This window comes from Periplaneta americana, chromosome 7 (genome assembly GCF_040183065.1).
Source record: "Periplaneta americana isolate PAMFEO1 chromosome 7, P.americana_PAMFEO1_priV1, whole genome shotgun sequence".
Classification (NCBI taxonomy): Eukaryota; Metazoa; Arthropoda; class Insecta; order Blattodea; family Blattidae; genus Periplaneta; species Periplaneta americana.
In genome coordinates, this window is record NC_091123.1 from 34,697,870 (window position 1) to 34,722,810 (window position 24,941).

The following is a 24,941-nucleotide window of genomic DNA, read 5'->3' on the forward strand; positions in this document are numbered from 1 at the left end:
TATTATTATTATTACTATTATTATTATTATTATTATTATTATTTTCATGTGCAATATATTTATACCCATGTTTGGTCTAATTAGATCTATAACTTATTCTTTTTCTACTCCTATGTGTCTATTAATTTTATACTATACATTGGTTAGATCCAAGCTTGAATATGCGTCTGTTGTATGGAACTCCATTACTTCCACTGACTCGGCTAAATTGGAGAATATTCAAAGAAAATTTATTTCCTTGTGTTCTTATAGATTTTTACCAAATTCCGATGACTATAAATATGAGATTAACTGTAAATATTTTAACGGCTGCAGTTTATTTGCCAGACGTCAAGATCTTGATTATTTATTTTTTTGTAAAGTCATTAAGGGTGATATTGATTGTGAATCATTCATAAGCAATATCAGTCTTCGTATTCCTGCTAAGGGTTTAAGATTTCATAACATTTTTTATAATAGAAATTCAAAATCTCTCTCTTCGGTCTGCAGATGTATAAAATATGCTGATTTGCATGGATTAAGCTTGGATCCATTTAATGTGTAGTATACACATTTTGAGTTTATCATGATATATCCTTACTTGTTATTATTGTCAGATATTGCTATTTATTTTGTTGCATTTGATCAAAGATTAATGATGACTATTATATTGATTGTATTCCATCTCACTGCCATTTCTCTCATTTATTCTCATCATCATTTCTTCTGTTTTGTTTTGTATCTTGTGCTAAACTACAATTGGTCTTGTGCTGTTGTTTTGCACGTTAAATAAATAAATAAATAAATAAATAAATAAATAAATAAATAAATAAATAAATAAATAAATAAATAAATAAATAAATAAATAAATAAATAAATAAATAAACAAGTAAATAAGTAAATTAATAAATAAGTAAGTAAGTAAGTTAAGTAAGTAAAGTAAGTAAAATAAGTTAAGTAAGTAAGTAAGTAAGTTAAGTAAGTAAGTAAGAAATAAGTAAGTAAATAAATAAATAAATAAATAAATAAATAAATAAATAAGTAAATAAGTAAATAAGAAAATAAATAAATAAGTAATTAAGTAAGTAAGTAAATAAATAAATAACTAGATAATAAATAAATAAATAAATAAATAAATAAATAAATAATTAAATAAGTAAATAAGTAAATAACTAAACAAATAAATAAATAAACAAGTAAATAAGTAAATAAGTAAGTAAGTAAGTAGGTAAGTAAGTAAGTAAATAAGTAAATAAATAAATAAGTAAATAAATAAGTAAATAAATAAATAAATATTATTATTTTCCTATTGTAACGAGGAGGGACCTGAAGGCTTACACTGTAGCCTGAGGCTTATTGTGCTTACCACTCCTATTCTGTGAATGATTGGGTAGCCGAATGGCAGCGCTCTTGTACAAGTACAGCACGCTGCACCGTGAACTGAACCCGGGCTATGGTATGGACGATGATGATGATGATGATGATGATGATGATATGTGAATTAATAATAGCGAAATGAGTCCGAGGTCCAACGCCGAAAGTTACTCAGCATTTCTCCTTCAATTGGTTGAGGGAAAACCCCAGAAAAACCCCAACCAGGTAATTTCTACCAATCTGGATTCTAATCCGGATCCGCTCGTTTCACTGTCAGACGCGCTAACCGTTACTCCGCAGCAGTGGACATTTTATTATTATTATTATTATTATTATCATTATTATTATTATTATTATTATTATTATTATTATTATTATTATTATTATTATTATTCAGTAATAAAATGTGTATCAGTATATAATGAAGCATATTGACAAAAATATCCTCCTTTATGTCCATGAACGACTGAAAAGAATGAAACTATCTGTTTAAAACTGTAGAACAAAATTTTCTCAAACTTCTGATATATAACCACAGTCTAGTATATACAGTCACGAAGCTCAATACGTAGTAAATATGCATCCATAGATAGTTGCTAACCACTAGGATCGCTTACTATTGCCTCATTACAGACAATGCGAAATAGTACCTGCACAGTCTATTGTTCCTAGTACCCTCAAAAACTCAAACTTCGTGATTGTACTGTATATACTAGACTGTGATATAACCATGTTTTTCTCCTCTCTAGGTATGGGGAAAAGTAACTTGGGAATTGATAGTTCTACTTGTATTCTCTTGTTCTCTTTGTCTTCCGCTTGTTCTCTTTATACAGGATGATTCACGAGGATTTATCGTCCTTTACGGAGCTTATTTCCGAAGACATTCTGTGCAAAAACTGTCATATAAACATGTATCCTATTCTCAATATTTTCAAAGTTACACTAATTTGAAGTTGTTAAAAAATTCCTTTTCTCCCTCAGTTTTAAGGGTACAAGAATGTTACAAATAGAGAATGAACTATTCAGAAATATAATTTCTTTAAGTTAGTATTTTGAAGCTAAAAATGTGTTATTAATTCTTTAGTTGCTTTGTACAGATTTTTTTTTTCAATTTTTAACTAAAAATTACATTATTCTTTACACTTATCACAAAAATTTGTTACATATCACACGACTTCTAGCAACTTAATTCTTTACAGTAGAATTTTATAACCTAATGTACAGTCTTAAATAGTTTACAAGAATGACGTGATTTGTAACAATTCTTTTGATAAATGCGTGAGAAAAATGAAATATTGTAGTTACGAGGAGGATCCAGGAAATAACGACCGTTTTGTTGTAATAATTAAAATATATATATTTATTTGAAAAAACAAAGTCTGTTACATAACAGAAGCTTCCTTTACTTCTCTACATAATCACCACCTACATTTAAACATTTGTCGTATCTGTTCACTAGCTTTAGAATTCCCGTGTTATACTCCTCTGCCGCCAGTTCATTAAGCCAGGTGTTCACTGTCTTCTTCAACTCTTCATCACTTCCAAAACGCGTACCACCCAGAAAGTCTTTCAGCTTAGTGAAAAGGTGAAAATCGCTAGCAGCAAGGTCTGGACTATAGGGCGGATGATCAAAGATTTCCCAACCGAATTGATCCAGCAATTCTCGAGTTGAAGCAGCAGTGTGCGGGCGGGCACAGATTTTGTGGTAGCCAAGATGTTGCGACACAATTTCACCAAGCAAAGAACGAGAAATGTCAGGAAAGGCAATATGCAATTCGTCGAATAATGTGCGCCTGTCTTGCAAGATTCTGTCGTTCACTTTAGTCTTCAGGTCTTCTGTGATGAGTGATGGGCGTCCGGGTCGAGTTTCATCGTGGACATTTGTTCGCCCATTGTCGAACATTTCGCACCATTTTCTCACATTTCTTTCATTCATTACAGTATCACCATACACTTCTTTCAATTGCCGGTAAATTTCTGCAGGTTTCAAATGTCGGGCATTCAAAAATCGAATCACACTCCTCACCTCACAGTTGGCGGAATTATCGATCACGTTGTTCATTTTGAAGTAACACAAAATGCACAATGGCGACTTGTTGCAACCAGTACTCACAAGATTATGAGAACACATGTTAAGGAAGCCAGTTGACCTTGAAACAAGGAAGGGGCGTCAGCTGCGCGGCGGGTATGCGCAAACGGTCGTTATTTCCTGGATCCCCCTCGTAAATATTGAAAGAAATTTCTGTACGAAGCTCCTATAGAATTAACAACACATTTTAGCTTCAGAATACTGGCCAATTGAAGAAATTATTCTTCTGAATATTTCATTATCTAATTGTAATATTCTTTTACCCTTAAAACTAAAGAAATATCTCCCATACTAGTTTCTTCCTTAGTTCTGAGATTTCCATATGGTATGCTATTTTTATTTCTTAATGTACCGCATAATATTACAATATAAGCAGAGTTGTAGAAAAAGGGCTGCAACAAGGAAGTAAAGCGTTTCCGGAAGAATGTTCATAGACTATTTTTTCATCCTCTATATGATGGGAATATGCCCCTTAAGTTTTGACATATATTTCAGTGACACTCTGTATAGATATTCAGTCACTAGAGTAAAGAAACGTCATATCCCTGAAAAATCTTCTTATTTAAGGGTAAATTTCCATGATGAAGACGAGAATCGAACCCGGGATATCATAATTGATAATCAAGAATAACGATCGCTAGACCATGAAGCTGTAGATTACAGAATCTGGTTATTATATTGTCATTTTTAATGGAATTGATAGATACCATCGCCTGTTATACAGGGCGTTTCCTAGGTAGTGTTAAAAACTTTCAGGGATGATGGCGAAGGGCACATGTATCAATTTGAGGTAAGGAACCCTGGTCCGGAAATGACAGAGTCGAAAGTTACAAGCAAAAATAGTTGTGTGGAAATGAAATAATTTTATTCCTCTGTACACCTTATTTATGTGTATTTATCTCTACATCTTACACATACTGTATTCATCTGACGTTGTTTACGTTGTATACTTACAGTATTCCATTCAGTGCGCTGTCTGAGGGGTGGAGACACGAAACTACACTAAAGCAATGCAGATAGCGTAATGTGTAACGGACATGGTCGGTCCTGATATGCACGTCTGTAGACAGCAGTGTATGTGTACAAGTTGCAGTGTCCAGTCAATCAGTCCTAGTGAAATGGAGGAGTACACGAGAGCGGAATAAGCAGACCTGATTTTCGAATACGGATGAGCCAATGGGAACAGTAGACAAGCTCACAGATTGTATCGGTCCGAGTACCCACGTAGGAGACATCCGGCCCATACTATCTTTCCAAGACTATTCCAAAGGTTAAGGGAAGGAGGACACGTAGTGCCAAATTACAATTTCATTTCTACACAACTATTTTTGCTTATAACTTTCGACTCAGTCATTTCCGGACCGGGGTTCCTTATCTCAAATTGATACATATGTCCTTCGCCATCACCCCTGAAAGTTTGTAATACCACCTCGGAAACACCCTGTATAAACAAGTAGCAGAAACTTAGTGTATGTAAGGTTGTTATTGTATTCTATGAATTCTGTTAGAAAAAACTTTCGTATTCTATACCGTATTATACCTATGGTAATCTACAGCAGCTTTAAAACATGTATAATGAGAAATTAGGTGTCATCTTCGTGATACTCATTGATTTATTTGATATAAACTGTACTTTTTAAAGAATTTTGCAGAAAGACAAAACAGCGTCGCACAACGTATCGACTTATTTCAGCCGTGATTCTCCAGGAAGAGTTCATACTGTTTCTGTATATAGCTAACCCCCTTCTTTAATCTCGCATTTTATGAATTCCACCTGAAGGAGGGATATCAAGTTCTCCGAGTTACTCAAATTTTTACTTCTTTTCTTGTGTTATTTTCGCCTGAATATTATAAATAACTTCAAAAGTGGAGGGTTATTCATCTTGCATAATACGCCTCGTGTAATTTCATTCCTGTGCATGATAAGTCTCTGTCGAGAGTTCAAGAAATTGCGCTGTCTTATCTCAATAGCGGCGCTGCGTGTTGCATACTCGCAAGTTTCTGCAAGCAACTCCTACGCTGGAGTTATTTAATACGAACGTGATTAATAATTGAGTAACTCCAGGATAAAGCAAACCTTAGTGCAGTCATTCCAGGATGGTTTGCGTCAAATTTATCGTAAGAAGTGAGGCGTGCTAAAATGTTTTATATAAAAGACTTGGAATACAATTGAATGGCATGGAAAATGATACTCATGTGGTGTACCGCAAGGGTCAATTTTGGGACTTGTTCTTTTTTTATTTATGTTAATGACATAAAATCCGTTTACATTCGACTGCCATTCTTTTTTTTTGCAGATGACAATAATATATTTTTATTACTCGCCCCAATGAAAAATTGTTTGAAAAGTTTGAGGCTGATATTATTATGGTACTCTTAAAAATTGGTTAAGTGCAAATAAGATTTCTTTGAAATTGAATAAAACTGCGCAGTATATTTTCAGTAAACCCACTTTTAACTTTATTATTTCAAAATAATTAAAGTTTAATAATCCTGTAATATAAATAGTTGCATCAGTTAAATTTTTAAGTTTCATCGTTGAACATTTCACATAGAATGGACATATTTTAGTTATATATTACAAAATTGCTGCAATTTCTTACAGACTTAAAAGATTTTTACCCGTATCTTGTCTCTTGAATATATGGATGAACAGTAAGCAATGCCATTGATTTCAGGTGTTTATTCTTTGAGATATTTCAAACACAAAACGTTAAAAGGAGTTTTGCTCGTTTTTGTTTCTTTTTCGAGATAAAAATTGCTTTATATGAAAAATTTCATAGCGTATTTTGGGAAAGCCATTGATTTAATTACCAATGTGTTCAGTCACTTTAAGAGAGCAATGTATTATGATAATAAATTATTGAATAATTTTAGTTTTTTTCCCTTTAAATGTGCAGAAATTTGATCCGAACAAATGTAACATTTTGAAATTCCTTTGCAGAACGAAAAGTTACATTTGTTCGGCTCAAATTTCTGCACAATTAATTGCTTTTAACTTTTTTGTTTGAAATATCTCCAAGAATAACCCCCTGAAATTAATTACATTACTTAGGTTAATTCTGTATATTATGATTTCAGCCATTCTAATTTAATGTATGAGTCATTTAATTGAGGACATAACAAGAAAACTGCATTGAGACCTTTGCAAATTATTCAAACTAGAACTTTAAGATATCTACCTGTATCAAATTTCCATTATTTCACTCCAGTTAAATATCTGGCCTATGCAAATTTTCTTTTATTTTACCAATAATTGAGTTAATTGTCAAATTAAGTGCTGCTATTTTCATGTATAAAATTATTGGCAATTTAATACGTAGCAATGTTATATTTCAAATTAATAAGGAGGTAGGCCTATTACTCGACCGAGGCGAGTGAAGCCGCGGGCGTAATGTGAACTATCGCGATGCGGTATTACGAAAGCAGGAGCAGTAGCGCCACAGCTCCGGGTTGCAAGACTCCAATGGCCTTGATCGAGTAATAGATACTTCTTTTACAATACAAATAGGACATACGTAAAATATAAAATAAACAAATAAACATACAAAACATACGTAAAATTTAAAATATACAAATAAAAAATAAAGAGTAGCAAGTAATAGTAATATTATTTTAAATAAATTATCTTCAATATTTTAATAAGACAAATGTTATATTTATTATACGAAATGATGAAATCTAGATATCATATTTTACAGGTAATTCATTGAATTTAGAACACATTTTTACTACAATGGCTTACACTAGATTTACTATTGTACTATGCTTCTACCTTACAGTACTACTGGATTTATGTTAAGTTTTTGTTTAATGTAATCAATGATAAACTGCACTGTGTTGAATGTTGTATCGTACTGCATTATTTTCAAGTCCTCGTTACGATGCACTGTACCATTTTGTATTGATTATGTATTGCATTACAATGTACTGATTTGTATTGCAGTAAAAAAAAAATATGTTGAATATCTTGTATTTGAATGTGCCGAGAGGAATATACTATTTTATTACCGGTAATCTCACTACAGATTTTGATTTATCTAGAGAAAATCAAAACTCAAGTGGTATTCAATTGACTATTACACGATTAGAGGAAAGCATATAAAGATTAGAAGAAATAAAGTACTCTAATACAATGAAATAGGTGTTAATTGACTTAAGAGTTCGTGGCAGAAGAAGATATCAGATGATAGACGACATTAAGATATATGGATAATATGTATAGAGAAAGAGCAAGGCAGAAAATAGGAAAAACTGGAGAATGCTGAGTTTGCAGTGAAAGACCTGCCCTTGGGCAGAATACTATGAATGAATGAATTGACTTATTAAAATTCTATTTCACTAATGTTAGCTTCACCAAAACATTTGAACGGAGCCGCCATTTTCAGTAAACTATCTATGCGGGAAACAAATGACGATCGCAAAGCATGTTTTATAATATCGTAAAGAATTTGCAGTTTGAAATGTTGGCAAACAAAGAAACAAATGCTAGGGAAGTGATAAAATTGTAGCGATACACAATCATGATTGGTTGAAACACGTTCTTCCGTACCGTTTTATTGGTAAAAAATAATATGACATAGTAAAAGTCATAATAAATTACCTTAAAATTTGAGGTTTATAATTTCAACAACATTTAACTATTATAAACCGACAGAGTTAGCAAAAATGAAAAACTATAAAATTTGAAGCAGATTGGACAACTGATTACTGCAAAATTTTCTGTTTTTGTGTTTTGTCGAAACACTTCACACTCTTCATTCCTAAACACAGAAAATCCTTCTACTCTTCATCTTTCACCGTCTCTGCAGCTCATCTCTGGAACTCTCTACCACAACATGTCAGAGACTGTCGGACATTGACTAGTTTCAAAAATAAATTAAAATTGCACTTTTTCAATTCAGATTCCTTTCAGTTATAAGACCTTTTCTCTGCGATAGTTTTGTAAAAATATAGGCTATATATTTCTTTCCTTCCTTTCCCCCTTTTTTTTCTCTTTATCAGCCGATGAATTTATTATCATAGTATTTTTATTGTGAATTTTATTTAATACTCGTATTTCTTTTCTTTTTTATTATTATTTTATTACATTCCATTTTCTTATATTCTATATTACGTTTTCCATATTAACCATTTGTACTAAATGAGTTGCTTTTACTATATTCCAATGTATTTTACTTTCTTTTTTCTATTATTGTATTATTTTCATGTTGTTTAGTGTCGATTTTCTTATGCTATTATTATTATTATTATTATTATTATTTTTTTTTTGTAATATGTTAGTATTCTCTTCTTTAAATTTTTGTTAAATTTTCACTGCTTTAGATAGATAGATGAATTTAATGTCATTCAGCGATTTACAGCCATAGACAACGTCAGAGTATATATATATATATATATATATATATATATATATATATATAATACATGGCTACTACGATATGAATAAATGTAAAAATAAAATAAAAAATAAATATACAATCACCAGATAATCACAAAACCAGGTTAAAAGTCTTAAAAGAAATAGCACAAAATCAGGTTAAAATGTACAGATTTGTCAATTACATGACCTTAAAATAGTATCTAAAACGTAATATTGCTAAAATCATTGACACTGTAGATTGGATTTGCCATCAATGTCCTCCTCACCATCCTTCTGAAAGTAAAATATGACGTGTTTCTTATATGAAATGGTGAAGAGTTATAAAGTTTCTAAGATGTGGAAATAAAACTATTGCTTGTAGTACTATATTTGTACTTGGTGAAGTATATATCAAGTCTGGAACGGGTAGAATAATTATGAATGGATGAACATGTAGGAAGATTATGCACATTACGCTTAACATACAGAAGGCAATCGAGAATAAACATTGACGGCAACGTAAGTATTCCTAGTTGTACAAAAAGTGGTTTACAATGAGTTCTAGAAGAGACACCACAAATAATTCTCACTGCTCTCTTTTGAAGAATAAACAACTTAGAAACCGAAGTATGGTATACTTTGTGACCTGATTGAGTGTAAGAGAAGGCCCTATGGCCTCAACTCTGCCAGTATAAATGAATTATTATTTTCTTCTAAAATGCGATTGCTAGCACATATTGTTAATGGGAATTATCTGGTTAATTTCCAATAAAAATCAGCTGGTACTCCTGAAAAATCTCATTTTATTAAATTAGACTAAAATGAAATATTAAAGATTTTCAAGTTTCAGATTCATGAAACCCTTTAATTTTGTTAAAAAGAGTAACACAACATTTCCTAATCTTTTTTTAGTAACATTGCTAAGAAATGAATATATTACGTCAAACCTTTTTACTAGAGTTAGGATTCCATTAACAACATTTCCAAGATATTGTTTTCATTTTCGCCAGGAATTATGGGGCATAAAAGTCGGATTCAAATAAATGCCCTCTGTATATGAAAAGTCCTGTGCTGGTATGTTGGCACTTAGCGACTTCTGACAGTGGGTTTTGCAATATTACGTTTTGCTCTCTTTCCATTAACAACACCTTAAAGTGTCTGCCACTATAAAATACAGTTACGGGGAATCTGCATATTATTTTTTTGAAACCCAATGCAGCACTGAGGACTCCAGCCCGGGCTACACAGCTGCTTCTCATAATCCTGCTACGCTAGGTACTGCAATATCGTCTTCCCAGTGATTTAACGGTTTCGTCTTGAGAACGTTTTAGAAATGGGAGAAATATTTCTCACTCGGGTGCAGAAGGGACTAATGGACTCGTCCTTGTCAGTATTAGTCTGGGCAAGAGTGGAGTATATGAAGATTCTAAGGTTTGTTTCAGTAGTGATTTGCGATTTCAAGTACATACAGGGTGTAAGACAGACTCTCATCATTTTATAAAGTACGAATTACTGAGCGATAATTTTCTTGAATAAGTTCTCGATGTTTTTTGAATGGACTATTTAGATGATGCATTAATTACGACGTTATCTAAACTCCATTTCAGTTTGGTTGATAGGCCTTTCCCCTCTACTCACACTCTCTACCATCAGTGAAGGGGAAGATGCTTCTGTCCATTTCACAAACATGCCACTATTTGACTTTCAACACAGTGACAGATTTCATTATTTAACATTTGTACCAGTAATCTTTATTTCGGAAGTCTACACTAGGCGTTCGTATTTAATTTTAATATCTGTTAAAATCAACTGGCACATTAAAAAGCTACTGGCAGCAGAAGATAAATGTTTTGTTCACCGCTAGTTGCTACTCTACGGCATACAGAATGGAACAGTCTGCACTGTGTCGTTCCCCTCTAAATGCATACTAGAAGCTAACATTCCTTCATTTAATTAATTATTAGTTGAAAATATTGTATGAACGGCACTAAAATATACCCAAACATGTAATCGTCAAAATCTGTATGACTGTATTTTATTATTTAGTTAGTACTTTATTTAATATTCTATTTTCTCATTTGCCCAGTTTGGGGGGTGCCGGTATAAGAGGTAACAGCTACCATCTCTGTCGCTGACGGACTAGGTGCAAGTCGAAGGGGATAGAAATGCCTTCGCATCCTCTCAACTTGTATGAAATGTCGTTTAGTCATAATAGTTATTTATGCAACAACCGGATAATCTTGATGATTATGGCATGAGTGAATATTTGTCGCACGAACGATAGTGAGTGCGGTAATTTTCACAAGTGTCATAATAAGATTATCCACGAGTTGGATACATCACTTTATGGCATCTTAGCATTATAAATTGTAGGAAATAAATTATGAAAGAAATTCGGGACCCATAGCTGACAGAGCCTTCATATGTTCTTATCGATTAGTTGCCCCTGGCATTGACATTAAGTAAAGAAGAATGGATGACCTTGTAGGTTATGTTACAAATGTTCCTTTATTTTGTTAATATACGAGCCGCGTCCATAAAGTAACTTTCCCACTCGTCCCACAGCTAGCAAAACATATGTTGCGCGAAGCGACTGCGTGTAGGTGAAGAGTAATGTCCTGGCATGACGCATGCGCTAGCGGAATTTCCCGAGTGTTCTCAGTAGCTTCGTTGCATTGCTTGAAGATGGACGTTCCTATTCCAGCTCCCGCCACGTGAAGTGCGCCAGTGATAAAGTTTTTGAATGCACAGGGCATAGAGCCGATTGAATTTGATCGTCAGCTGTGCCAGGTCTATGGGCAAGCAGATGGTGCGTTGCTGCACAAGGTCGTCTGTGATGATGGTTGTCCGCCCACTTCGTTCCTCGTCATGCACATTTTGGCGTCCTGCTGAAAATTGTCTACAGCAGCAACGCACCATCTGCTTGCCCATAGACCTGGCACGGCTGACGATCAATTTCAATCGGCGCTGTGCCCTGTGCAATCAAAAAATTTATCACTGACCACACTTCACGCGGCGAGAGCTGGAATAGAAACGTCCATCTTCAACCAATGCAACGAAGCTATTGAGAGCACTCGGGAAGTTCCGTTAGCGCATGCGCCATGCCAGGATATTACTCTATCACGTACACGCAGTCGCTTAGCTCAACATATGGTTTGCTAGCTGTGGGACGAGTGGGAAAGTTACTTTATGGACGCGCCTCGTAGTTTCTCTGAATCACAGAACTGTTTTGTGTGATATTACAAAAGAGATAAAAAAATTGTTAAAGATTGGAAATAAATGATAAGTTACCTTCTGTCCTGCATTTCCCTTCTTGTTACGTTGCGCATAGAAGCGGTAAGCAAAATAGCAAGCGTTCTAGTATTACGTCATAGCGAATACGTCATTCCTTTTATTGGCACGCGTGCTATACTAAGCCGATTACGCACGATATTTGATGTAGTAATAACCTGTTTATAGTACTAGGATGGTATAAATACATATTATTTGGCGAGATTATTCCGAAAATTTGTCTAAGATTACTTGAAATTCACCTTATAGCAGGAAAAATCTAGTTTACTTTCAACATTAAAGAGGTTGTCACCAAAACTACCCATTTCAACTTACTCTTCTCTTCAACACAAGTAATAAAAATATGGTTTCAGGGTAAGGTGCACGAGCTTCAATGATATTGATGTGAATGATTTGCCCAGAAAACTATTTTCATTATTATTTTACGTGTATTGTATGTTGTACCTGTTCTGTTATCTTTATTGCAGTTATATCATTGTGTTTTGTGCACTTTACTAGTAAAAAGGGATTTATTACTTAATATTTTATTATATCAGTTCAGTCTTATAAATTTATTACATTCAAAACTTAAGTTTTTCATTTCCTTACGCTGTCAATGTAGGTTAAGTCATTGTTATTAAATGTTTATTTGAAGACGACGGTAGGTAAAAGTCTAGAATCCGGCTAACGATGTAAGCTATTGTTTCCCGAAAGCCACAGCGTGCATGCAGCGCTTACGAGAACAAACATGTAAAAGTTTCATTAGTATATGGCTATGTATGCCATCCATTACATCTACTCCCTCCCCAATTCTTTTTTATATTCCCTTTCTCTCCTTCGTTTCTTATTTTTTGTTTCTGTCAACTGTCAATTGTCACATCACAAACACACTTATTATTTAACTGTAAATGTACTTACCATTGGAGCCAGTAAGATTCGAACCAGCGACACAACTCGTACATCGAACAGCAACAGTTCAATACTTCAACCACAGAACCATGGAGACAGCTACTGAAAAAAATAAATAGAGTGAAATCTCTCTTTTGATGTGTTTTACTTGAAGTCACAGCTGAAGTAAAATGGTAAAAGAAATGCATAGGTGAGGGGGTAAAAAGGTGAGGAGTGCAACCTACAAAGTAGGACTTGTTTTACACAGCACGTACGGTCAGAAGACCCGTGCATAGGATTTAAGAGAAAATTCTGATAATATAACATCTGTATGTATAATATTATTCAATAAATCCATCTATTACTATTACTATAGTCCCGTCGCTCTAATTTCCGGCAGCCAATCGCGTTGCAGGTCGGCTACATTTAAACGTGTGCGTCTTGTGATTCGCTGATTCATTTCTTAAGGCTCGATAAATACTTAATATAATCGTCCGGCAATTTAGCTCTTTCGTTGGCATTCGCAGAAAGCACACGAAGACGTTATTTTCCGCTCAATTATTTGCTGAATTATATTGCGTTTGATTTATTATCATAGGAGCTACGACATGATAATGTTTAACGGTGTGGCAAATAGATTCCTCGTATGGTATCTCGACAATGTAAGAACAAAAATGGCGAACGATACTACCTACTTAGACTTTATAGAGCCTTCATTTTCTAAGACGTAAGCAAAGAGGCGGAGTCACGCCGGAAATAACAGCGTCGGGACTATAAAAAAAAAAGAAATGCGAAGATGTGATATACAGGTAATTTTAAAACTAGCTCAAGCGAAACAAATAACAAAAATCACATATTGAAACTAAAATTAAACTAAGGCGATCTAACAGAACCAAAATAAATAAATAAATAAATAAATAAATAAATAAATAAATAAATAAATAAATAAATAAATAAATAAATAAATAAATAAATAAATAAATAAATAAATAAATAAATAAATAAATAAATAAATAAATAAATAAATTCGGCTTGTATACCCTATACCTTTACTATGCTGCAAATCTTTACATAGATCTACAGTACGATTATTTAGTCCTGACAGTAGCAGGCGACGTGCGTCTGGGTCAGGCGAGTCCATTTAGTTACGCCAAGGGGTGTATGGGTTAGTCATTCGCTTGCCTTCGAAGCGATCGGATGTCATGCGTGTGGTAGAGCGGTATGTTTCCAGTACAGTTAAGGTGTATTACATTCCTTTACCGACTGCTCGCCCTTATTTCTACTCCGGAGCTCTCCCCACTACTCCTATTACTTCCCGTCTTTCGCGTCACCGAGCTGTCATGACTAAATAATCGGTCTATACGTATAGATGCGATCACCTGTCAATAATGAGAGCGAGGCAAATAAGGGAAATACAAGGAGAACAAGGCGAATACACGTAGAACCAGAGGAAGACAAGGAGGAGAAGGGAAAGACAGGTAGAACATAAGAAATATAAGAAGGGAAAGGGGAATGACAAGGATAAAAGGAGAAATACAAGGGGAACAATAAACACAAAGATAACAAGAAGAATAAGGGAACTACAAGGGCAACAAGGAGAAGAGAAGGAGAAAAAGGGGGAATACGGGGAGACTAAGGGAAACACAAGAAGATCAAGAAGAATACAAGGAGAGTAAAGCGCCACCCGTTCTGTGTTATTTTCCTTTTTCTTCATCAATTTCCAATATGTAGGGACCGTATTTTTTTGTGAAATAACGTGAGTGATTTCGGTGTTAAACGTGCCACTAATTCCGTAGGTATTTCGTGAAATAAATAGTCAATTATAGTACATTATGCAACGAGACTATAATGATAGTAATTAAGACGCGAGGATGTTTATGAAACGAGCGCAAGCGAGTTTCATAATTTTCATACAAGCGTCTTAATTACCATTATAGGTAAGTTTCATACGACTTTTTATGCTCGACCATATTTCTAACTTGAAATTATTCATAAGTATTCATATTATTCTTATCTGACTGGAGAGCGAAGTCATCTTGTGCAATATCCCGTAAATTGTGAGATGTGCACAGACGCGAAAGTATTGATTTTTTCCGAGAAACGAATGTCATTGACCTTGATATAATCTAGAGAGTAAAATAAACATTAACCTTGATATAACCTTCAAATTGGTTCAGACATTGAAAAACGAGATGACAAATTGAATTTATTTGAATATTATTTACAATTAACGCTAATTATTATAGTAACAGTATTGGATTTCCAGCACCCGTGACGTTTCGCTAGTTGTCTTTCGATTGCATATCCGAGAATAATCGATACTTGCGCTTTCATATTGCTTTCTAATTGGTGGAAAACCTGAACTTTAATGAATAGGTGTACTTTAATGAGGTCCATTAAAGGGCTGCTACCAGGTGTATAATTACTACGTTTCGGCATTGTCGAGCATAAAATACATTATGTTATGGGTAATACAAAACTTTTTGATGGAGAGGAGCAAAATTCTCTCCGGCATGCCGGATTCCAGTTCCGATGCCGGATTGAATCCTCTCAGTTTAAGTTCCACCTCTTAGTTTCCCTTTAGAATTCGGTGTGGCTTAATGGATAAAGCGTCAGCACGTAGAGCTGAAAACCCGGGTTCGAATCCCGGTGACGGAGAGAAGCCTTAAAAGCCAGTAAGTAAGTAAGTAAGTAAGTAAGTAAGTAAGTAAGTAAGTAAGTAAGTAATTAAGTAAGTACAGTGTGTTGAACTGGAACATGTACGGAGAAAATATCTACCACCCCCGATGCTAAGTCAGAATAGGAGTTCGCTTGCATGTCTTGACCTCATGGGGAATAGAGAATGGGAACAAAATACTGGATTGTTCCTCTTGAAGACGAGAACGACTAGAACTTCAGTTCTTGAAGTTTGTGACGCGAACTGAGGAAGGGATAATAGTATCTGCCCAACTGACCACTTTTATGTCTTTTAGGTTAGGATATATTATACTCGTATAATGTGTTTATTGTGCCATTTCCATGTTAATGTGTGTGTTCTTTTAGAGAGTAGTTGGATATAATCATAGGTGGGGGGAACCTACAAAGTAGGACTTGTTTTACACAGCACGTACGGTCAGAAGACCCGTGCATTGGATTTTAGAGAAAATTATGATAATATAAAATATGTATGTATAATATTACTCAATAAATCTATCTATCTATCTATCTATCTATCTATCTATCTATCTATCTATCTATCTATCTATCTATCTATCTATCTATCTATCTATCTATCTATCTATCTATCTATCTATCTATCTATCTATCTATCTATCTATCTATCTATCTATCTATCTATCTATCTATCTATCTATCTATCTATCTATCTATCTATCTATCTATCTATCTATCTATCTATCTATCTATCTATCTATCTATCTATCTATCTATCTATCTATCTATCTATCTATCTATCTATCTATCTATCTATCTATCTATCTATCTATCTATCTATCTATCTATCTATCTATCTATCTATCTATCTATCTATCTATCTATCTATCTATCTATCTATCTATCTATCTATCTATCTATCTATCTATCTATCTATCTATCTATCTATCTATCTATCTATCTATCTATCTATCTATCTATCTATCTATCTATCTATCTATCTATCTATCTATCTATCTATCTATCTATCTATCTATCTATCTATCTATCTATCTATCTATCTATCTATCTATCTATCTATCTATCTATCTATCTATCTATCTATCTATCTATCTATCTATCTATCTATCTATCTATCTATCTATCTATCTATCTATCTATCTATCTATCTATCTATCTATCTATCTATCTATCTATCTATCTATCTATCTATCTATCTATCTATCTATCTATCTATCTATCTATCTATCTATCTATCTATCTATCTATCTATCTATCTATCTATCTATCTATCTATCTATCTATCTATCTATCTATCTATCTATCTATCTATCTATCTATCTATCTATCTATCTATCTATCTATCTATCTATCTATCTATCTATCTATCTATCTATCTATCTATCTATCTATCTATCTATCTATCTATCTATCTATCTATCTATCTATCTATCTATCTATCTATCTATCTATCTATCTATCTATCTATCTATCTATCTATCTATCTATCTATCTATCTATCTATCTATCTATCTATCTATCTATCTATCTATCTATCTATCTATCTATCTATCTATCTATCTATCTATCTATCTATCTATCTATCTATCTATCTATCTATCTATCTATCTATCTATCTATCTATCTATCTATCTATCTATCTATCTATCTATCTATCTATCTATCTATCTATCTATCTATCTATCTATCTATCTATCTATCTATCTATCTATCTATCTATCTATCTATCTATCTATCTATCTATCTATCTATCTATCTATCTATCTATCTATCTATCTATCTATCTATCTATCTATCTATCTATCTATCTATCTATCTATCTATCTATCTATCTATCTATCTATCTATCTATCTATCTATCTATCTATCTATCTATCTATCTATCTATCTATCTATCTATCTATCTATCTATCTATCTATCTATCTATCTATCTATCTATCTATCTATCTATCTATCTATCTATCTATCTATCTATCTATCTATCTATCTATCTATCTATCTATCTATCTATCTATCTATCTATCTATCTATCTATCTATCTATCTATCTATCTATCTATCTATCTATCTATCTATCTATCTATCTATCTATCTATCTATCTATCTATCTATCTATCTATCTATCTATCTATCTATCTATCTATCTATCTATCTATCTATCTATCTATCTATCTATCTATCTATCTATCTATCTATCTATCTATCTATCTATCTATCTATCTATCTATCTATCTATCTATCTATCTATCTATCTATCTATCTATCTATCTATCTATCTATCTATCTATCTATCTATCTATCTATCTATCTATCTATCTATCTATCTATCTATCTATCTATCTATCTATCTATCTATCTATCTATCTATCTATCTATCTATCTATCTATCTATCTATCTATCTATCTATCTATCTATCTATCTATCTATCTATCTATCTATCTATCTATCTATCTATCTATCTATCTATCTATCTATCTATCTATCTATCTATCTATCTATCTATCTATCTATCTATCTATCTATCTATCTATCTATCTATCTATCTATCTATCTATCTATCTATCTATCTATCTATCTATCTATCTATCTATCTATCTATCTATCTATCTATCTATCTATCTATCTATCTATCTATCTATCTATCTATCTATCTATCTATCTATCTATCTATCTATCTATCTATCTATCTATCTATCTATCTATCTATCTATCTATCTATCTATCTATCTATCTATCTATCTATCTATCTATCTATCTATCTATCTATCTATCTATCTATCTATCTATCTAAAGAAGAAGTAAGTAAGCAAGGAAGTAATACAGTATAATAACACGAGTAACATGTATTGATGTGGGTGAGATATGTAGTGCAGTAGCACACTCGAATTCAAGCACACGTAAGAGTGGTATATACATGCATTTAATCATAGTAGCGTGCGACCATTGCTCGCTGCGCGACCCACACAATGCACACACGGACTACATACACAACAACTACCAATTTTAGCTCTAACGAGTTTCGGACATATTGCATGGCGATTACGTTGTAATCTGCATATCAATAGTTTGCCCAGCATACATCCTTTGGCGTTTGATATCATAACATCCCCCCCCAACCCTTCCCTTTCCACCACTCTACCAACCTCCGAAACCCCCTCCCACTCTTATATAATGTCAACCTACCAAATCCACACAAACACATACTTGTTCCCAGTGTTTGTGTTAGAATATGTGATCAAAGAGGATCGCGCATAAAAGATGTTCACTTTAATAGAAATCGTTGTTTTTTAACGAACTCTCCTGCGTACAGGGAAGAGTTACTGCACCTACATTTCAGTTATATTTGTGTCCATTTCAGAATTTTTCAAATAGTGTGCAATGGTTTAAGACAGGCCTGCAGAACCCGTAAGTAGGGGAAATATGACGTCAGCCTCACTCCACTTCTATTAGGGATGATCAACTTCCGCGTAGAGTTGTTTACATTCTTTTCCCGTGCAAGATCCATCAGTGGCGGCACTGTAATTTTCAAAGGATTGTAATAAATTCATTGTATTTATAATGCGTTATCTCATTTCAAGGTTTATAATTATGCCATATTTCCTGTTGATAGGTTCTTTGAGATTTCTTTGCACCTAGTCTGCTTTAGATTTTCGAAAACTTTCCTCTTATCATCACCTACGGAAACATAAATTTATAGTATTTAAGTAATGAACCTTGAAAGTCACTATTAATTTCAATTCAAAATGAACACAACGAGTGACTTCCTTAATTTAACAGTATATAAATAAATACTCAATATATTGTTCGTAATAATCAACTTACCCGAAAGTTTGTGTATTCCATAATTCTTAATATGGACTTTGTTGAAATGTGGTTTAATATTGAAATGAGTAGAAATAAATTGCATGGGACACAGTAAACAAACAATTCTTTTGTCTTCAACAACAAAATAATCATATTCCCATTTCCTTTGGAAGTAGTATTTCTTCACGGGTTTAGATTCTGCCATGTTCCAGTTCTCTTTAAACTGCAGTACGCGTATTGTGTATTTATTTATTTTATTTATTTACATATTTATTTATTTGGCTGGAGAGCGTTACAATGTTGAATGACAGCATTGACATCCGGTCATATAGCTATCACTCATTTATCAACGTACAATTTATTTATCCTCCTTTTACTAGTAAAACAAATTAAGACCAGTAATGCAAGTTTCATAAAAACAGGAATTAGAACTTTATTAATGCACGAAAAATCATAATAAATTCTTCAAATAAAGTAATTTGCTTGTTGTCTGTATGCAACATTTCGGACTTATTTTATTTTAGTAGAACACAGAACACGGAAAGACACGTCGGGGACTGTACTTAACTTATTTTACACAAAAAGTGGACTTAATCGGCTTTACTAGTAATAGGACGATATATACATAGGTAGACCTTCTTACATTATATGCACACATACTTTTTAAAATTTATTTTACATGTCTTTAACTTATTTATTTCCCTCATTCATTTTGCCCCTACTTTCTAAAGGTATGTTCCTAAGGATTTTATTATCTGTTCATTTGTAATTCTTGATAGCATATTGTATACCTGTCGCCGCGAGAATGAATGCTGATGCAACCGAGAGTAACTAGAACGCCATGACCGCACTGGTAGAAAGGGTAAGTGGGGTAGAAGGGCTTGTAAGGAGTCGCTCTGAGAAGCTACAGTTCTGCAGGTATGGTTTAAGAACTTACAACAAGATCTCTGAAAACGGCCAACCGAACTCGCCGATCAGTCCTCGGCTGTGAAGAAAGCAGCCGAAAAATGATTCGCTTGAGCTCATGCAGTCAAGCATTTATAACCGGTCGGTTGAAACGTTTACTCTTTCGGTCGCGAGCTCTCGAGCTTCTTGCACTACAATTACATCACCTTTTAATGCCTGATACCCAAAACAGCCTACCTAAGAAGGTTACCATTTTGTTTTTATTTCAGATAACACGAAAATTAGGAAGTATTTGAACATTTAAAGAAGGAAACATAATTTTTAAATATCACAATTTTTAAACGAAATAACGCTTTACATTATCAATAATGTTATTCAGCATCCATCTTTTCGAACTCATATCAGTAACGAAAATGTTTAATGTAGCTTAGTACATATGTGATTGCATAAAAATAACAGAAATTTTGCGATGCGTGTCAAATTTTTTTCAAAAGCAGACATAAACTATTTCAGTCACGGTATTTAATAAAAATAAACCAAATCTACATATTCATTTTGCTTAACATTTTTACAACAATGTATATTAAGAGATGTTTAATCGCAGACAATGATTGACGTTGGACCTACTTGTACGCAGATTCCATTATTCCGCATTCAACGACCAAATCACGAAATGTCAAGGATGGAGCAGACAAAATTCATGCTGAAGTTACTCAAAAATTAAAAGAATCGCCATTTGGTTTAAATTTTTTTTCCAGTTCTGTGTCATTACCATAGGCGGAGTAACGGAGGGGCATGAGGGGGGCAGTGCCCCCCCCCCCCAAATTTATCTGAACTCTTTTTTTCTATTAACATTATGAAATATTGAATTCAAAAGATCTTTTTAGCTTTTGTTTATGATTTAAATTTCTGTGCTTAAATTGACGAATTAATGTTTTCAGATCATGTGTCTGGACTATAATATTTATTTTAAATTTCTGAATATATAAGAATATCTATAGCTCATTTGAGGAATGGAAACACTGTAATGTTTCTTTTGTAACAGCCTATACTCATGTGTTAGATGTCTGCAGGTGTTCAGGCCGCCACTTGGAGAAATATGAATAACATACTGCACAACAATGCAGAAAAAAGAAAAGTGATCCCGGTATAATATGTAAACTTAAAGACGAGATTAAATAAAATAATTAGAATTTACATTTAATATGATATCTTCAGGAAGGTAAACTTCATATAAAAAAGTATCTGTTAGCACTGTTACGTAGTTTTATTGATGTATGTATGTATTTCTGTACGAGAGAGAAAAAGAGGGAGACTGTTTTAAGTTATGTCATACCCTATTATAATTTGTAATCAAACCCTATACAACTCGGTCCGAAACATCGCGGATGTGGATGTAACACTGTAAGAAAAAATGCCCTCGAAAATACCTTTATTAAATGACCATATCCCGATATACTGTACCACGGTCAAGCTATAACGGAGGAAGGAGGTAAATGATGTCCCCCATAACCCTGTTACATGGGGATTCTATGGTTTTGTTTTGCTCTCCGTCCCCGAAGAAAACGGTTCTCTCTCCGCCTATGGTCATTACTAATATAACGCTGTTACAAAACATTATAAGTCAACTGTTCTGTTCAACTAGAGCAGTGATGTCAAAGCAAGCGCATTTTTCTGACCTTGACGTCGTGTGCGGGCGTCAAGCGCTAGGTATGGAAGGAGAAATAAGCAGCCTGTTCGATTAAGAAAACAGTAGTGCACAAAATTCAAATGGAACGTGAAATTTTATGTCGTTATTTTTGTATGGCTTCTTTCTGTTTGATATTAAAACAAAAGTACTAACATCAATTTCTTAACATTGCACTTGTTTTAAATGTTAATAATATAATAAAGAGTTAATAAGGAATATTCACATAAATTCCATAGCAGTACAACTATACTATACTAAATGGATGAAACACTTCATTCATAAAGAAAGTGATATCCCCAAAAAAAGAGATTGAGTATGACATGATAAGTTGGAATTGATATTGATGGTATCTTTAGTCTTATAAAAGTAATCAATGAACTAATCAAAACAATATTACAGTACAAAGCAAAGTTACTTAGATAGGTCCTACTTCATATGTTTTTAGTGTAACTAATATTCCATAACAAAACTCTTATCGCATTATGCTTTTAAGGTGAACTTGGTGAGCAACTTCCTATCATCAGAATATAAAATTATTTTCTCGAAACCTGCTAAAGCTATAGAGCTGATATGTTTACAACACATATGGGCACATACGTATCTTTTGCTTATAATGTAACATAGTTCCTTTGTTAATTCATTTCCTTACAAACATTTTCCATGCGAATATTTAAAAAAATTGCAATACACTATCTTTAGTAGTATGTATTTACGGTATATTAGATTTACGAAAACAGTTTCAGTACCTATAAGGTTACTAAATAAATAGGGCTATAACTAAAAATTTCACTTTTCTACAAAGAAAAGGTTGAGAAAATATTCCTTTTGAATAATAAAAAAGAAGAAATTTTGAAAAGCGAACATTAAAATTAAAACTTACATTCTCATGATGTACTTATACTTCTCAGACAAATCTAAAAACTAACATGGATACAGTTTTAATAAATTCTCTTTCCTTTATCTATAGAATCAGTGCTGTCCATCCCTGTATATAGCTCGAACAAGCGGTATATCCTCTTTCGTCTGTCTCTTTCCTTTCCGCTGTTAAGCGCTCAGGCTCTCCTGAGCTCTAAAGCGAGCGCTTGCGCCTATGGGCATCAATTGACATGATTGAACTAGAGGGTAAAGACTAATACATTTTTTATACATTTTTAGTGCTGCTTATACTTTATATTTATACAGGGTGATTCAGACCACCCGTAACAGTAATTTATTTCGGAAACTAGTGCATTAAAATTTTCGAGACAAAAATATTTATTACTAAAGCATATGTGAACTTTCACTTGAGCTTGATTTCATCAATCAACCTTAACAGGGAGTAGGGTCAGTGGCGTATTACTTTAAAATTTCAAATGGGAGTCGTGTCAAATATGGTACCATTTGATAGAGCTCTTCAAAACAAACAACTTTCATAGGAAACGTTTTCATTAATTCCTACTCTTTCAATGAGAAAACGTACGAAAAGACAATGGGTGATTCAGACCACCCGGAAGTCACTTATTTCGGAAACTAGTAAGTATCGATAGTACAACTGATCCTAATCGATTACCACTCTATATTTTGATCAGAGAGATAATTATTCTAATTATTCTGTGCTCTTTGTTTTGTTCTTCTGTGGTTACAAGGCAACCATCATTATAAAATGACAATCGATACGAACAGCTGTTAAAAGACGACCATTTTTCTTCTCTATCTATCTATCTATCTATCTATCTATCTATCTATCTATCTATCTATCTATCTATCTATCTATCTATCTATCTATCTATCTATCTATCTATCTATCTATCTATCTATCTATCTATCTATCTATCTATCTATCTATCTATCTATCTATCTATCTATCTATCTATCTATCTATCTATCTATCTATCTATCTATCTATCTATCTATCTATCTATCTATCTATCTATCTATCTATCTATCTATCTATCTATCTATCTATCTATCTATCTATCTATCTATCTATCTATCTATCTATCTATCTATCTATCTATCTATCTATCTATCTATCTATCTATCTATCTATCTATCTATCTATCTATCTATCTATCTATCTATCTATCTATCTATCTATCTATCTATCTATCTATCTATCTATCTATCTATCTAAAACAAAGCTACAAAGCAGTTCCCATGTTATAGTTACAGGCTGTTTATACATCCATCGCTTATGCATGGTTTATTAGTAAGGTTTTTCTGTCCCAACTCTGTATAAGTCGCGTATAAAAACTATAAGTTACACGGTTTATTAGTAAAACCGTTATTTTCTATATCATAAGACTTAGAAAATTCGTTACTCAACACATTTTACCCTCAGGGCGAGTGTTAACTTGAAACATTTGAAGTGTAGTTCATGCAGTAGCGTAGGTTCAGTTGTAACCGACCGCTACGCAACAAGACAGTTTGATGATGGTCGATTGCTATCAGACTAGACATCAGAGGAAACTGTGGTTCGTTAGTAATGAACGACAGCTACTGTAAGAGATAGTTCATTATTAGAGTGTTAGACCGTCAATAGAACATCTGTCACTCTGCAAATTGACTCCTGTCATTTGCATATTGATTGTATCCTTTTTCTCATTTTTACTACAAACTCTAGAAAGTTCTTTTGATATTTTGTTATGTTTGATTAAAAGAAGGAACACAAAAGACTTTTAATGAACAATAACAAAATGCGTCGCAGCTGAAATTACGTCACTGGGAACAATATATACACGGCACTTTTTTTTTAATGTTCGGACTGTCTGACGTTATTACGGAAACAATTTTGCGGCGTCATCCAGAGTAGCAGAACTTAAAAGTGTGATTACTTTCGGGTTGTCATAAATATTTAACACACACTATTACGCTGGAACCTTATTGTTGCTGAGCACTGACAATTCATCACTTAATATTGATCGAT

The 24,941-nt window shown here is 33.1% G+C and overlaps 1 long non-coding RNA gene across 1 annotated transcript in view; it reads right to left on the reverse strand.

The window, feature by feature from the left end:
• Positions 1-24,941, reverse strand: part of LOC138702691 (uncharacterized) — a 268,287-nt gene that overhangs the window by 63,946 nt on the left and 179,400 nt on the right. Inside the window, exon 3 of the long non-coding RNA XR_011332860.1 lies at positions 12,993-13,085. This is a non-coding gene — a long non-coding RNA (uncharacterized lncRNA). The remainder of the gene's footprint in view (positions 1-12,992; positions 13,086-24,941) is intronic.